Source organism: Oreochromis niloticus, linkage group LG1 (genome assembly GCF_001858045.2).
Source record: "Oreochromis niloticus isolate F11D_XX linkage group LG1, O_niloticus_UMD_NMBU, whole genome shotgun sequence".
In the NCBI taxonomy this organism is placed as follows: domain Eukaryota; kingdom Metazoa; phylum Chordata; class Actinopteri; order Cichliformes; family Cichlidae; genus Oreochromis; species Oreochromis niloticus.
The window spans coordinates 29,249,593-29,266,339 of NC_031965.2; the positions used below are offsets into that span (position 1 = coordinate 29,249,593).

Sequence of the window (16,747 nt, forward strand, 5' to 3'; positions counted from 1 at the left end):
TACATTAATTTTCGGAAAAGAAATGCTCAAACAAAGAAAAGCCAGTGTCAGTGGAGTGGCCCAAAGTGAAGAAGGAACAAGTCATAATGAAGGGATAGATAGTGTGGAAATAAAAGATTGGAAAGAGAAGATTGTGCCACATTCATAAGCCCAGAAAAAGGGAGGGGTTGACAGTAAACCCTGTAAATCCATTTGGTTTTTCAGACATGGATGGAGAACAGAACTGACAATAGCTTGAGGGGCTAGTGCTCCATGGAGTGAATACCAGAGCGGAGGAGAGCAAAAATAAATAAAGAATGTGTCACCTAGTGGGAGGAGGCACCAAGGCAGGATCTGTCAGAACTCTGCTGCTGTCTGCAGATTAGATCTGGGGCTATTTAAAGAGGGAGAGCACGCCAGAGTCCCCAACACCAATGTCCACACTGCACCTACCACCAGTATAACATTACTGGCAGCCATCACCTTTTGAGAAAAAATATGATTCATAAGCGATGACTACAAAGGGCCAAGAGATGGGGACATTTTTTTCTGTCGCGACTGACCTGATCACATTGCGTGTTCTCTGAGTCCGTGCAGATAAATCCAAGGTCACGTAAGAAGGGAATTTGCATGTGTCATAGATGCAGTCAGGGCTGCCATATGCATTTTTTGGGTTATATCTGGTCTATTAAAAAAACAAACAAAAAAACCCCATCTCAATAACCCTGAGGTCAGATTGACATGCTGCCATTCAAATAATCACCATTTCCCATCAGGATCAAAGTAACATGAGCCAGTCTGGCAGTCAGTGTGACTTGGCGTGCACTGTATATATATATATCCGTTGTGCCTTTATGACAACGTTTTTTTATTTTATAGGGGAAAAAAGAGCTAGTGATTGATGCATGTGTTTGTGTGGGTGTATGAGTATCTGCCAGAAGATATGAGTTTAGCTATGAGTATGAGAATGCGTGTGTATATACTGTAGTTTTTTGGGTGTGTGTGTTGTGTGTGTGTGTTGTGTGACTGCATGCTGTTTGTGTGTTTTCTGTCCTCCCACAGTAGATTGATTAGATAGAATGCTGTTGGCGAGGCCCTGCTGTGTGTTTGGTCACATCACTCTGACTCTGTGATGTTTCTCTCCTCAAATAAAGCAACATTAGCCCAGTCATGTTTGCCTCCCAAACATGAGCCAAGGATGATGAAGCTATGTGCACTACCAAACTGCAAGGCCTCATTTACCCTGTGATACCTTCTCCCTTTCCTGCTCCCTCTCATTCTTGCACTGCTGTCTCTTCCTCCAGGCTGCAGCAGACTGACTCTGTGCTACAGACTGAGTCATTCTCAGCCAGTCAGTTATCTCTCCATCCAGCCCTCAGATTTCACCACTCCTTTTGTTGTCATCAATCAAAGCTCGGCTGCAAGAAAGAGAGCGAGAAACCCATGAAAGGTGTCAAAACAGTGGCCAACTACGGACTTGCACTTGTAGGTTGGCGCCGCATTTATGCATGAACACAAAATCCATGGATTATTAATGAAGCCCCTTTTCAAATGTTTCCAGGAACCTTGTAGAACGGCGTGTGTGAAAAGCGACGAGAATGCATCAGAAGGTGCTTTGGCGAACACGATTGTTGTATCATGGAGAGTTGCAAACAGTAGATTTGGAGGATGGGATTTGCTGGCAAGCAAAGCATATAGGAGAGGGGGTCATGGACATGTGCGGGTGAAGACAATGAAGCGACAAAATCTCAGTCAGAATGATCCTCAAAAATGTTTTCCACAGATGGCTCAACAAGGCCCTCATACCATACCTCTACCAACTAATTACATGCTGCGCCTGACTTCGCACTCTCTCTTCCTTGCCAAAGCCAAGTTTATTGAAAAGATGAATATGCTTTACGTAGAACAATACATCTCCATTCTTCACTCTTTCCAATTTGTGTCAACACAACAGTACAATGGGCCCACTGTTTATGGACTTGAAATTCAACGCGTGAAACGGAGATGAAGTGAGAGGAGAAAAGAATAGGAAATTGCCTCTCCTGTCGTTCACCTTCACTGTACATTGGTTATTTGTCTGCTGTAATTGCCCCCTTTAATGTCCCTGGAGAATGCAGGTAAAGGGATCCCCACTGCACTGTGTGTGTGTTGGTTTTATTAATACCACAGCAAAACCACGGGCAGTATGAACGACATCACCCGTTGGCTGTCAAGTTGTGTTTTCAAGCTTTAAGATGAGGTCACCATCTTGGTTGCAAAAAAAATGCATGTGATAAGGTGATGTGGGTTTGTGATTGGCCAGTTGATAGCCAGTGGACAAGTTGGACAATACCACCGTTAAATCTCCATTTTCAAACATTATTAAAGATTTACAAAAACATTTTTTTTTTATTATTCAATAAGGCTCAAAATGTCTGTGAAGGTTCTCAGTCATCCAGGTCATCATAGACTAAGGAGCTTGGAAAGAAAAGCGTCTGGACTTCTTTGAGTTGCTTGAAGACGTTTCACCTCTCATCCGAGAAGCTTCTTCAGTTCTAAGGGTCAAATGGTGGAGAGTCCCAGATTTAAACCCAGTGGGAGTTTCCCCCCAAAGAGGGACAAAGGACCCCCTGATGATCCTCTACCTAATCACATGAGCCAAGGTGTGAAAGTGGGTGTGGGTCCCAATCAGCCAGGGTTTCGGGTGAGCTCATTGTGAAACCTGGCCCCACCCTATCATGTGATTTCCTGAGGTCAGATGGCCCAGGATGTGAGTGGGCGTTAAGGCGTCTGGGAAGGGATCTCAAAACTGGATTATAGATGGCAGACAGTTGGTGTCGTAAACCACCGCCTCTGTTCAAAGATGGTCGCTCACAGTGGACGTAAATGGCTTCTGAGGAGTGAAAGAAGCCATTTACGTCCACTGTGACCATTGACCCTTAGAACTGAAGAAGCTTCTCGGATGAGAGGTGAAACGTCTTCAAGCAACTCAAAGAAGTCCAGACGCTTTTCTTTCCAAGCTCCTTAGACAAGGCTCAAAATGAGTGACTAAGACCAAGAACTCAGCAGGGGAGTTTACAGAGGTCAAGACAGACAGCATTTTTCCCCCACAGACTTCAGAAGATATTTGGGTTGGGTAGCCACGGATTTCTTTCCCCCTAAACTATCTATTATGCCGTATTTGAGCTTGACAGTCAACAAAGGGCACGAGGGCAGACTTCTGGCTTAGTATAATACAAATGAGCCATGCATATATTAATTTTAAATGTATTCTTTAAATTATTTATTTATTTAAATATGCAATAAAATACTGTCCTAGTTAAATATTTTCTTTCCTCTCACTTTTGTGAGATGTGTTTACCAGGCTCCTTTTGCCCAAAGGGGTTGTGTGACCGAGGTAACGCTTCTCCAAACACCGTCGTGTTTCCCTGCCAACTCGGCAACATATAATTATCAAGAGACACACACACAGAAAGAGATAGACACATTAAATCACAAATCAAGAGAATTGTTAAGCAGAAAATAGGCTGTGATATTTCTCCAAGGGGAACATATATGTATTCTTGCCTCATTTCAGGCATGTAATCAATATGTTTTTGGGCTTATGGGTAGTATTTCAATATGTAATTAAAGGAACTGATCCATGCACATTGACTAATTGTTCTCTTGACGAGACAGCTGATGAAATCTATCCAAAACTGAGAGAGAGAGAGAGAGAAAGAATGAAAGAAAGAGAGGATGTTACAGAGGCTTTTACTTAATGGGGAACAATGACAAAACATCTGGATTTTGATGACTAATTCATAGGCTGTATTTTACATTGGAATTTGTTTAAAGTTCAGTATTGCTCTCAGATGATAAAACCTTGGATTAGGAAAAAAATAAGGGGGGAGGATATGTGAAATGTGCAAATAAATACATGAGAAAGAGTGCATGGAGGCAGAGAGAACATCTATTAGTCAGGATGAATTTTGCAGTTTTTATTTGCTTAAGTTTAATTATATTTGACATTTCAGCATTCCAATCAAAGTAGTACATTGCTGTGAGTGTCCTTAAAGCATTCAAAACGTAGTCACTGTGGACCATATCAAAATACTGCAAATGTCTAACAAGCTTGCAAGTGCACGTCTGTGTTTCGCTCTCAATATCCTTCGCTTGTTTGGGAATGCACGTTCAATAACATAATACCAATGATCAGAATGCAACCTACAACGCTTAGAGAAACACTAATTGCTTTATTGATAATTCTGATACCCCAATGATGGTTGACAGCTGATTCCAAAGTCATGACAAATTCGGCTGAAGAAAATCCAGAATACACAAATATTATATCATGCACAGTACCTTCAGTTTAGGTGTTTCCATCTTTTTCATAGATTGTCTCATGACTTAGAGCCAAGCTAAATATAGGAGAAGAGTTCAGATAATGACAAAGAAGGTCACTGCTGGACCGGCAAGAAGCCAGCTGATTGTTCATTTCCATTGTTAGCGACAGCAGACTGTTAAGAAGATGTTATCCACACATTAAGGGGGAGATGTGTTGACATCTGTCACCCTGATGATTGATTGCCTGAAGGAATATCTACAGTTTGCTAGATTTTAGTTGCTGTTTTACAAGATGCATTCTGTGGGTGGGTGGACAGGAGAGTTCCTATAAATAGGAAACCCGGTGGTGGCAAGGGAGTGATGGAGGCAGGTATATGTGGCAGCCAGATGGTGCCTTGTGGGAAATGTCTCCCAGTGATTTTGTTTGCAAATAGGTCTCTGTAAAGTCACCAGCTCTTTTCCTCCAACTTGCCTGCTGTTATAGGCAGAGCTTTAGGAACTGCCATATCTGATAAAGGTGCTGCCAACTCAAAGATGTCCTGCCGCTTGCCAAAGAGAGAGTGAAAGTGACGCACTGTGACAGGTTTTGTCACTCTCTGAGGCGACCGCCCTACAGATTGTCACAGATAGAAATGGCAGAACCCTGGAAGCAATGACAAATTGTTTTGAGAGAAAGAGGTAGGAGAGCAAGTCATGCCAATATCTGTGGCCTACTTCATAACCACGGTAGGGAAGGAGGGGAGCTATCATCATTCAGTCAAAGCATGTGTAAGTGCATGGTCTTAGCTTGTTTGATTTCCAGCATGATGATGCTGCTGTTACACACCTGCAAGAGAAACAATGGGCTCTACCTTTGATGGTAAAAGTATTAAATGGATGTTCACAAGAACAATTCTATTATAAAAAAATTTATAGTCAAAACTCTCTCTAGGTCATCAAGAGAGCAATCATTGATCTGTTCCACTGAGTGAGTCTAAGTGTGACATTGCGAACACAGTAACAGAAGCCAGGGTGATTTCACAGAGATATGGGCACATTTTCTGGTTCATAAGTGCTAGCACCTCAACAAGTAAAACTCATTTGGGTGTAAGAGCTCAAACAAACATTTTACGAGTACACAAATTTAATCTGCAGTTTCTTTTTTAATAGAGCAGGCACATGTTTTTATATCTTGAAGCCTTCAGTACAGAGGGTTCTCTGCTTCAATCTGTGATTCAGGAGAAACTAGCACAATTACTAAAAAGACATTTCTTTTGAAAGATCACGTATTTACTGTGGAAATGTATTTGCACTAAATGAGATGTGTCTTTTTGCAACTATTTTTAAGTTGAGGATTATGTCAATAACACCTTTAGATAATATATATCACTGTAAATAGGATAGCATAGCGGTTATTGTGGGAAGGTAAGATACCACGCTTATTTTAAACACCTCACTCCTCCAGACAGTGAGTCACAGTTAAAGGGCTGCGGATGAAAATGCTTTGTTGATGAGAGGTCAGAAGAGACTTTTTTTCCCCAGGTTAACGGTGTAGCCCCCCAAAAAAGAGTTTTTTTGCAATCATGTGAAAGAATAAGAATCAAGCCATCAAACAAGGTTGATCTACGACAGGAGTTAAAAATGTGGTCATATGATGATTAGCAGATTAGCAGGTTAGCGTTTGTCATTCTGGCAAAGATTGTCATTGTCCATATTTTATGAGTTTGCTTTCAAACAGCTGCAAAGTTTTCATGAGCTACAAATTATGCATCCTTGGCTGGCATAGCAGTTGCGCCTGAACATGGTCACACTCTTTTAGTAGGACAATGCACTATCTGACTAAGCATGTATCATTTCAAGGAAACTCCAGGTAAGCTTGAAGGAGGATGAATGAAAATGCCTCTCCACAGAAATGTGTTTCTGCCCACTAATGCACATCACATCATCCTCTGTGGTATGGTTCTGAGTAATAATGCTGCCACAAACACTGGCTAGCCGATCTTCACTAAAGGCCAAAGAAGATGGAGCAGAAGTGAAACAGCAATTGAATATTCCTGAGGTCCATCATTGCTTCCATAAAGGCTCAGAGAGAAGGTTAAAATAAAAATAAATTGCATTAGTTTTTTGTTTTTTTTCTCCTCTGTGCCTCAGTGTTTTCACAGAGGCCTGTAGATCTAGCTATATTTGTTGGGTAATGATATATGTGTTCACACTATAAAAGAAAATGGGAGCACACTCCCATTAAGATAAGCGCTGCAGGCCAAGGAAACCTAGAAATGCCACTGGCATATTGATTGCATGCCCTGTATTAATAGTAGGGTTAGCTGCTGCTCTCTCAGCCCCGAACAGTTCAGCCATGGCCAGAAAACATTTAGCTGCAATGGAAACTAAGCTTATGTTAAACCAAAATGAAACGTAGAACAAGTGAACTGAAATTCACAGTGCACTGAAACACGCAGTTAGTAGTCTGTTGATTTATCATACTTTAGCCCAATGTTTGTTGAAGACTTCATATTTTAGATTACTGAGACTGTTATCATGGCAGATTCATTATGTAAAAATATATAGATAGTGTTACTGGTTATTTATTTATGAATGTTTGACATTTATAATCAATTGGACAGAAAAACATTACCATTTTTTCATTACTGACACTGATTATCAGCAATGGACTTGTTTTAAACTTGCATGAAAACATACAATAGAAAATGTTCTGTGGCCATACAATGAAAAACTGTTAAAAATCACTTATATCACACACAAAGATTATTAATAAACACTGACCCTAACAAATCACTTATTTATCTAGTATGAGGCAACTAATTTCGCACCAATAACGTAGCAACAAAGAGGTGGAGGAACATAATCTCTTGTGCTCAGTGCATGTTAGTAGACCTTTCTACTTGGTAGAGGTAATAAGGCGTCCTTTTTATGTTGTTTTGATGTTGCTGCTTGATTTTATTTACTGTTTTAGACAGGATTGAAAAAAGGAAGAGAACATCTATGCACTGTCAGACGCCACTGTTTCTCAGCTTCTTTCACTTTCTCAGTACTCAGTCTGTAATATATATTGCAGGGGTACAAATGTTGCTTGTAATGACTTTGGAATAGTTCAGAAAGCATTTCATGATATGAAAATGGTATTTCTGTGCAGTTTTTAGTAGGTTTGTCCAAAGTATTAATACATTCTTCAAAATATATACTACAGGTGTATCACAATGAACTGTCAATGCACATATGGCAGACTAGACTCCACCAAATGCTACCGCTAGTTGCACTCCATATGACAGGAAGAGCAAACAGTGGATCGAAATCATTACTACATGGTGGTAAAGCAGGGCTGTAAGCAACTGGTTAAACAGCTCGACTTTTTAACCAGTAACTTGGACTTTTCTCAAAGTTACATTATTACAAGCAGAAAATACTTTTATAGTTTTATGCAGAGTTACAAGGTTAAGGTTCCTTCATTTTTGTTATGTTAAAGTTTTAAGCAGTTATTTTATACTTTTATTTAAAATTTCCAGGGAAAACACTACCCACACTACGTTTGTGCTTAAATTTGACTTGTGCTGTATCGCTACTACTGCACTATAATGCTGCTGCTCCCGGCACCTTATTTCAAGAGATTGACACTTAAAATTAGGTAGTATGTTAATGGCTGTAGCTTATTGGAAAAGAACGATGGAAATGTCCTCGATTTGCATACATTTATAAATGCTGCTGCCTGCAAGTTGTAATCACCTGTACTTGAAATATTGTGATATGATAAAGGCTTTATAGACCACCCATTGTCTTGGCAGAAGATGAGACATTTTGCAATAAAGTTCAGTTGCTGGCATACATGATACGCAGGTGATTAACAGCAAGCTGTGTGGGTGGAGTCATTGAGATTTACACATCCACATATCAGAAAATATATCAAAAGCTGACTACACATACAGCTGCCTGTTCTACTTCTTCACTAACTGAGCTGATAGATTTGACCACAGATTCTTGTAAGGAAAGAGAAAAAACATCTCGTCTCCTGTTTTAAAAAACCTTTGTCTTCAAGGTAGTTTTTTTAGCAACTTGTGTGCTGGGTTTGCAATTCCATTTACACTCCCGGAGTTGGAAAAAAAGCAACTCCTGCTTCATTACTGATATGTTGTTAGGCAATATTTTCAGCCACAACCCAGGAAAGAGGACTGTATTGTAAGGTGATCAATGGCAATGTGTGAATCTGCATGTTAGTGGTAATGTGAGAGAGAGGTGCAAATGGTGTTTTATTGTAGAACATATTTTTAAAGGTATGAATATGTCATCACAGATGGAAGGAGAAGCAGGACTAAAGCAGACAGAAGGATAAAAAATATAAGTTAAGAGTAAAAATAAAACTGCATGAAGATTCTGATTTCTTCCCTGTCAGTCTTTCACCTTCTGCTTGGTTTCTCGGTCTGTCCGCCCCTTCATGCATCTGTTTCCTGTTTCTTTTGTTACTTCATAAAATAATTTTGATTTTGAGGTGTTTTACAAGTGATTATTAGAATTCACAAATTTAGATGATGCAGACTAACATGCAGATATAGATCTTTGTTTGCCTGACTATTTTGGCCAATGCTGATCAAAACCATTTCAAACGATGTAAAGTTTGGACTACCACTGTTGCTGCTTATATATGTCGGTGCTCTCCACTAAAATGCAGCACAAATAAATAACTCAAACCCCAAGATGCACCCAATTTCAATTATTTCAACATATTAATTCAGTCAGTAATGAGATGGGTATATATTTAATATTCCATCAACATTAACTGTTTGCTCGACTATGCACATCGTCTGATGCAAATGAGCTTTGACAGCCCAGAAAATGTGTTTATATTCTGCTGTGATATGTTAATGTAGTAACATGTTTACACCAATTTACTGCCATAGTAGGAATTACGTGAAAAATTGTTACTGTAACAAATCAGATCAACTGTAAGTACGCTAAATCTAAATTTATTTAAAACATTGAAATTATGATTAGTCATTGGCATAAAATGGGATAAGCATGTAGCTATAGAATGGTCTGTGTATTCCCCCCGTCGGGATACACTTATTATCTGCTTATTGGCTGGCATGGAGGCAGACTTGCAGTTTGTGGTATTCTACCCTCTGCCCAAGAGAACCCCCCCATTTTCTAGTGCAGGTCAAATACATTTACCCTTCAACCCAACCCACACAAACACACAAACTACTATCGCTTCACACCTTCACTGGCCTTTGACAGAAAGACACCATGTTGCTAATGAAAACTCTGAGTCATTAAAATGGGTCAGTGTGGCCTGACTGCACTCACATGATCCATTTTTCCTTGCATGTGACCAGCATGACCTGACGGTACACAGGCCTAATCCACCTGCTATCTCAAGGAAGCAGACAGACTGAGGAGCCCCGTAGCATGGCCCTACCATCTTTTTCTGGTCATTACCGGCACTAGGCCTCTCAACACGGATAGAAGCAATGAAGGAGAACCTCAATAAATGATCAGTGTGCTCTGCCAGCACCAACACATGCTGCATCTGCTACCTCCCTACTGCTGGAAGACAATCTTCCCATTTTCCTCCCTCACTGATTGTACAACCCATAGCCTCTCGAAGTATGATAGGATAAACCTTCCAAATTTGCCATAAAGTTCGAATATAAGACAGTCCAGTCTAACAGTCTAATGACCTAAATTTGGCTAAGGAAGTGGTTGATTGCCCAGGCCTACAGGGACTTCAGAAGCCCACCTCTTCTAAAGCCCCACAGGGATAAATGAGGCCCATTATGTGCTGAAGTTTGTAATGATGCTTTTGATTAGTGAGTTGTCAGGAGGTACTGGCCGTATGCTCATCACAGCGTTGTTTAGCACTTTAAGGCCTCCATAAAGATGAGTGTTTTTTGAGAAAAGATGAAAAAGCAGCAGGCATGTGCCTAATGAAGTCTCAAGCTTATAGCCCCTCTCATGACAGGATAATTACACCAAATGCTTCCAGCGAACACTTCAAAGGACATTTATCCCTGTGCCAACACTAAGCAATACATCTCACCAATCAAGATGGCCTGACCCTAATCAGGTCCCCCTGGCTTGTCTGTAATGTCTTCTGCCCAGTGACTCATTGGTCTGCAGAGTGAACTGTATTCAAATCCCGACCATGCTCATGCTCAATATACTTGGCTAGTACAAAGTACAATGGAATTTTGCTTTCCGACATTCGTGCAGAAACATGTTAAGTTAGGCCCATAGTATGTAACAATGTGTCACATGCAATGCTCTTGAAGAGGGAAAACAGAATATACACAGCAAACTGTACACTTCAAATAAAAAAAGAAAAAAGAAAAAAGAAAACAGAAATGCATGAGAAGCTAACTGATCTCACGTGGGCCTTCTTTAATTTAAACTCACAGAACGGTCCAAGATCAGTGGCACAATGATTCAGTTACACACTAGGTGATAACAGGTTTTCTGGGGTAAGATGTCAATACAGATTTTAGGGAAAAAATTCTGATGTGATAAATAAGCTAAAATTAGGTCTGTCAAGACACTTAATGTAATGTATTATATATGATACCGTAAATCAGCACCACCATTGACTCTGCTGTGATTAGAGGGATGCACCAAACTGCACTGATTCGGATCTGATAACTATCTGTTCCTGATTCAGAACCATAAATAAGATAATGTAACAATGTGATGAACTGTTCAATTCACTGTTGTTTTTTAGCACACAGCACCTAGCAGGAGAGCTGAGGAAACATGGGGGAAGCTAACGGCAAAGCAGCACAACGGAAGTATTTCACACCTGTTATATCAACAGATTTTCTTTGTATGTTTGAAAACTTTTTTATTCAACTGTAAATCATCAACTGGGGGATCTGACGAGACAAAAAAAAACAAAAAAAAAAAACAAAGACTAGACAATGCTTTGGCTTTTCTCTCTCATCCACTTTTTATGTTACACAAGATTTTTCAAGACCTTGCTTGCGTGTGCATATTATCTGTAAAACAGACATGAAGAGTAACGGATATTCATTTGTCATCTGAATCACATTTGCAAACCCTCTGTTAAACAGCCCCGTCTCCTTTCATGCATATGATTAGGGAGGAATGATGCAGCATCTATTCCTCTGCATTAACCTAAGTTCACACAGTCTGGAAAAATATATTCTGAAGGGCAGCTGAAAAAATGTTAAGCTTTATTAAAGTGATTCAAAGCCATACATTAGTTTGTAGTTTGCTCCGTTTTGAAACAGAGACACTGTGGTTAGGTTGTTATCAGTGGTATTGCATTAATCTGCCCCGATGCACAACCCTAATCACACTCCAAGCAAACAATGTCATGTGTAAAGATCTGCCCGAAGTCCAAACTCTCAAGCCAAGCAACATTCTGTGCAGATATGAAATACTTGCATGTTCTTCACATACAGCAGGGTACTGTTCAGCACATTACAAATTTTAAAATGCTCCCAGAATTCCATTTTATCCAGTAGTGAATAAAGATGTCTGGAAGAGATTGCACAAGTTTACAAGTCACTGGACAATTTTGCTAGTGAATCTGGTAAATATGTCCTTTCACCGTAAGTCGGGGATGATAAATTAGGTTCTGGGGGATAAGATAAACCATATCACAAAAATATGAGTGGCTTGGATGCCCCCCTCTTCTCGGCTTGAGGAGAATTCAATTGAGGGGAAATAAGGAGAGGATACAGAGTAAGAAGGAGCTGCAAAACTGCTGGAGTTAACCGCATTAAAACAATATTTGTGAAGCCTTTACTTACAAAGCCAGCGTGCAAGGCCATTTTGATAATTGCTGAGACTTCCTAACTGGCATTAACCGCTTTCAGTGCTGAAAGTGCTGCACAGTGGAGGGCTGGAAATCTATTGTGACATGTTGAGAAAGAAATAACACTTAGATTTGTTTGAATAGCGCCTCTGAACATTTGAGATTTTCCCATGAAAAAAAAAGAAAAGCTATGCTAGACACTGGATGCTGCATAATTAACAAACAAGCACTGCAAACTTCTCTCAGTCTGCTCTGAAAATGACTCCTGGAAGAACGGGTGGCACAGGAACAGATGGAGAGAGGCCACTTGAACACAGCGTAATGAAGTGATCCACAGAAAATTCACTCATACTGTGTGCATTTCAAATGAACCCAGTGAGGGTGTTATGTCTCATTTATTTTGGTAACTCACACCTGATTTATTTTTTACATATGTACAAACTGCATTTCTACTGATAGCATATTTCAGAGCTGTTTCCTACTTTCTGGTAAACACTAAAATATGTAATGCATACGGAAAACCAGATATCCTTTCTACTGGCATCATTAGAAACATGTTAAAGATGCACTTTTATGTAAGACTTGCAAAGAATTGTAATTCCCATCTGTTTACTAGACAGCTAACAAAAATCTTTCCACACAGAAAACCATCAATGCGCATCAAAACAAGCAATTCTAGTTAAACATCTGCTTAAAGACCAACTGAGTGATTAGAACATGTGGTAAATATCCCCTCCTCATCAGAGGCAATTTCACACCTAAATTTTCACATTTGCTGATTTTGACCTCTGTCTGAAATTTTCAACAACATATTAAACATCAGATTTGGGAAAAATTTGTTACAGTACTAATGTTCTGGTCCAATTTTAATTAGCCGTAAGAGAGAGGAGACAATCACTTTGGGGGAAAGAAATCAGGTGCCCAGCTACAATAAATAAATCAGGAGACCAGGTGGTGCTGAATATTACAGAAAAATCACCACTCCTGAGGGGGGCTTCATTAATAGTTTTTACACAAATCTGTGCTAGATAATCCCTGCCTGTCTTTTCCGTCACTCTACCTTTCTGTTACAGACAAGGCTGGAGGGTGCCTTCTTTCAGTCTGACCCTCAATTACCCAGGCCAATCATTTCAGACAGGTGTTGAGGTACAGTAATAAAACCTCGCCTGACGCTACTGAGGCAGCCTCTCTTTTAAAGCACCTCAGAGAGCTTTGAAATGACTCAACTCTGTTGATCAGGTGATATACCCACAATTGACTTGTGACTGCTGGCTGATAGTGTGCAATGAAACAGAAAAAAAAAAATTACAATGCCATTTATTACTCAGTTTGTGTGTGTGATTCTTCCTGAGCAACCCTTAATCTAAAATGAACACATCATGTTCTGAAATACTACTGAAAAATGCATGTGTTCCTATAATTGTGTATGCTCACCATTCACACACAGAAAATCATAGTTATTGTTATAGTCATCATCATACTTTTTAATAGCTTCTATAAGACAGCATTTACAGTAAAGCAAGTAAGTGAAGTTGTCAGCAGAGGCATGGAGAGAAAATTATAGACTGAAGTTAAAGTCTAATCCCCAGCACTTTATATCCATGCTTATACTATACATTACTGCTTAACTGTGTTGCAAATGGAGTCTTTTCAGTCACAAGGATATGCCATCGCCGCATCATAAACTTTGTAGTATGAATGTGCCGTGAAGTCTGTGGGGGATACACAGCCTGACTCCAGAGGTTTATCACAACTTTAAGCTTCCAGAATTTTACATTTTTGGAGGAAATAAAAACAACTCAAAATAAGCACCTTATGAGCTAACCACTATTTACCTTGTAGGCCTATGTTTCGACAATAAAAACCATACCCACATCGGGGGGTTTTTATAGCTTGTTTCTGTACATGATCTCTGGAATTCTTTCATTTACTTACTTATTTATCCAGTTGATTAATAACCCACGTGCAGTGATGTCCACATGAGATAAAGTTCCGTGTTACACTTTTCATAATTACTTCATAATGCATTCTCACAATGCATTTTCTATTTCCAACACATTGTGCACAGTGTTAATAACTTGTTCCTGATGTGTTCATTCATCCTTTGTGCTAAAATAATCTTCTCATCCAATTCCATCCACAGATCCTCCATCACACACACTGGAGGAAAAAAAGCAGAGACTAGACTTCTTTGGTGCTGCATTGAGCATGTGCAGCATTGTGACAAAAAGAATCAGCAGATCCTTCAGGCTGAAACTGTTATCAAGCTAAATTAGCCCACTACATACTGCAGGGAGAGGTCACGCTAAACAGTTGAAGCATGCAGGAATGCCTTTTAAAATAGAAAATAAGCAGGTTCAGGGTCACTGCAGAGGTACAGCAACATTCAGTATATATTTTGGCAACTAGAATCTCGATTTGTGCATTACCCGTTACCTTTCTCTGAACTTACCCCGGTATGCTGTAAGTGCTCCATCTGTTTAAACGCAAATTAGAAGATTTATAAAAAATGACTTGTTGCTCATGGCAATAACTACTAACCAAACAATAATAAATTTGGGTTTAATAGCAGGGTTGAGAAATACATCTGATAGCTATTCTTTTAACACACTGATTAAATTAGGCTTTGCAATCAAGTAAACAAAGCTATTCAGACTCCTCTGGCCCTGAAAACATCTTACATTAACAGCTCCATGAGTAAAAGTCTGCAAATCACACAGCAAACAGGTGGAGTAATTCAAGGATTAGAGGATTCATACAGCCTAGTTCCCTCCGGGCAGCATGCCAATGGAGAAGCACAGTCCAGGTACTCATGAGGTGCACGACGCCACAACTGGCAGATCTGCAGAGAAGCTCATTGACAGATGAGCCAATGCTGTGCGTGCAGAGGTATACAGCCAGATTCAAAATGCAGGTGCTTTGACTTATCAGCACCAAGAAAAATTCAGGATTCAGATAAAACGGCAGCAAGGAGAATCTAACCACGCTTGAGCCAAATTTAGGATGGAAGATTTATTCAGTCTTATTCTTAAGCTTTTATCGAGCACACGAGCAGCATGTTTGAATTTACAGCTTTTAAAGTTGGACAAAGAATGAATTACGATAGCAATTCCACATACAGAGATAAGACTTGGAGTTTTTGATACAAGCATACTCATTTTGTAGTCATAAGAGTCAGAAAGAAGCAAGCACTGCAAATAATTATAGGGGGGAAAAAAGAGATCATATTCAACAAATCTCAGGGTGAAACTACACTTTCTCTGCTGTTCGGCAGCAATTACAGGGCAAATCGAGGCGTACACATTCTAAAAAAAAAAGTTTTCTGAGTTCAAAACACTGTGCTTAATTGCTGAATAGTTTGGGGAAATGTATCATTTACAAGCTACATGAATGCTGAGTGTTTTCATTTCACAATAGATTGTTGTTGAGAGCAGAACATGCTGATTAAAGGTGCTAAAATGTCAAGTATAGAGGGCTCGGATTTTAGGTGCTGTCAGCAAACCAGCATGATTTCCACTGAAGTGCTTTCTATTCATCAAACACTCAACACTGCTGCTGATGACAAAGGCATTGAGGTTAATTTTGAGGTAACAATAAATGAAATGCTTTTGTGGTACATTTCTGTGCAGCAGGTGAACATTTGAGTTTATTTTGTTTGACATGGGCATTACAATAGCACTACAATTAACATCAAAGTGCAGGCATCAAAAGCACTGGATTAGGGGTTCATACTGTAAAGCTATAGGTCTAAGAAGGTTTAGCTCATTTTAAAATGAATCAGCTACTGGATTTAGGATACACAGCTTGGTCTTAGAGGATTCTTTGGTGCATGTCTGTTGCCTTTTCTGTCTCAAGTCTCTTTCATGCTACAGGCTCATTCCAAAGGATTGTTTAATTTTGTCTTAATATAGCATGAAGCAAATTTTCAACACCTGTCTAAGGAAAACCTTGGTGGAAATAAAAACAATTTCCAAACTATGAACGAACAATTATAGATTTATGGATGAAAGGAGTGTAATGGCAAGCTGTAAAGGCAAACTCTGAGTAAATGTTGGCTTTTGTTAAACTTCCCAGTGGGGGGCAATTCAGGGGCATGCGAAACATCTAGAGATTTCATATAATTGGAGTCGGTCTATTCATGTACTGTGTCTGCAAAAAGTAAGACCATTATCCCTCTTTGCATTTTTTCTACAAGTGCAAAAATATGTCTTTTTCAATATGCATTTATGACATAAATATGCAAAAATGGCAAAAGTGCACGTGCTGTGTGTTCTAATTATGTTAAGCATATAAAAGTCCAGCCAAAACAGAGCAGGTGATACATGCACTTTTTCTATGTATATAAAGCTTAATATACATTATTACGCCTTTGTTCAGAAATATAACTTTTAGCTTTTATCCTAATTATTGTGCCTGCCTAAGCTTACCTTTGGACACAGAGGCCTTTGGAGTTAAATGATAACGATGACATATTGGAGGTAAAATGCATCTTATGCTACTTACTATAGGACTAAACATAGAATAAAGGTCAAGTTGAATCTTTTGTAAGCATTTGGTCGTAAACTAACAAGAAGTAGAACTTATTCTTGATTGCACAACAGGAGTTGGGAAAGTAAATGCAATTCAATCTAAGAGAGACATAATTGCACCAAATATTGCTGCAACTAATCTATTAGCTTTAGAGAAGTTTTACCTCATGAC

At 39.4% G+C, this 16,747-nt stretch overlaps 1 protein-coding gene across 4 annotated transcripts in view; it reads left to right on the forward strand.

Annotated features, from left to right (window-relative positions):
* The window catches only part of insyn1 (inhibitory synaptic factor 1), a 56,427-nt gene that overhangs the window by 25,750 nt on the left and 13,930 nt on the right, over window positions 1–16,747 (forward strand). Inside the window, exon 3 of one of the 4 annotated variants that reach the window (XR_002061894.2) lies at window positions 1,284–2,412. The exons of the other annotated variants lie outside the window; for them this stretch is intronic. The gene's annotated coding sequence lies outside the window, so the exon portion shown is untranslated. Of the gene's footprint in view, window positions 1–1,283; window positions 2,413–16,747 lie in introns of those variants that run through there. 4 annotated transcript variants of the gene reach the window in all.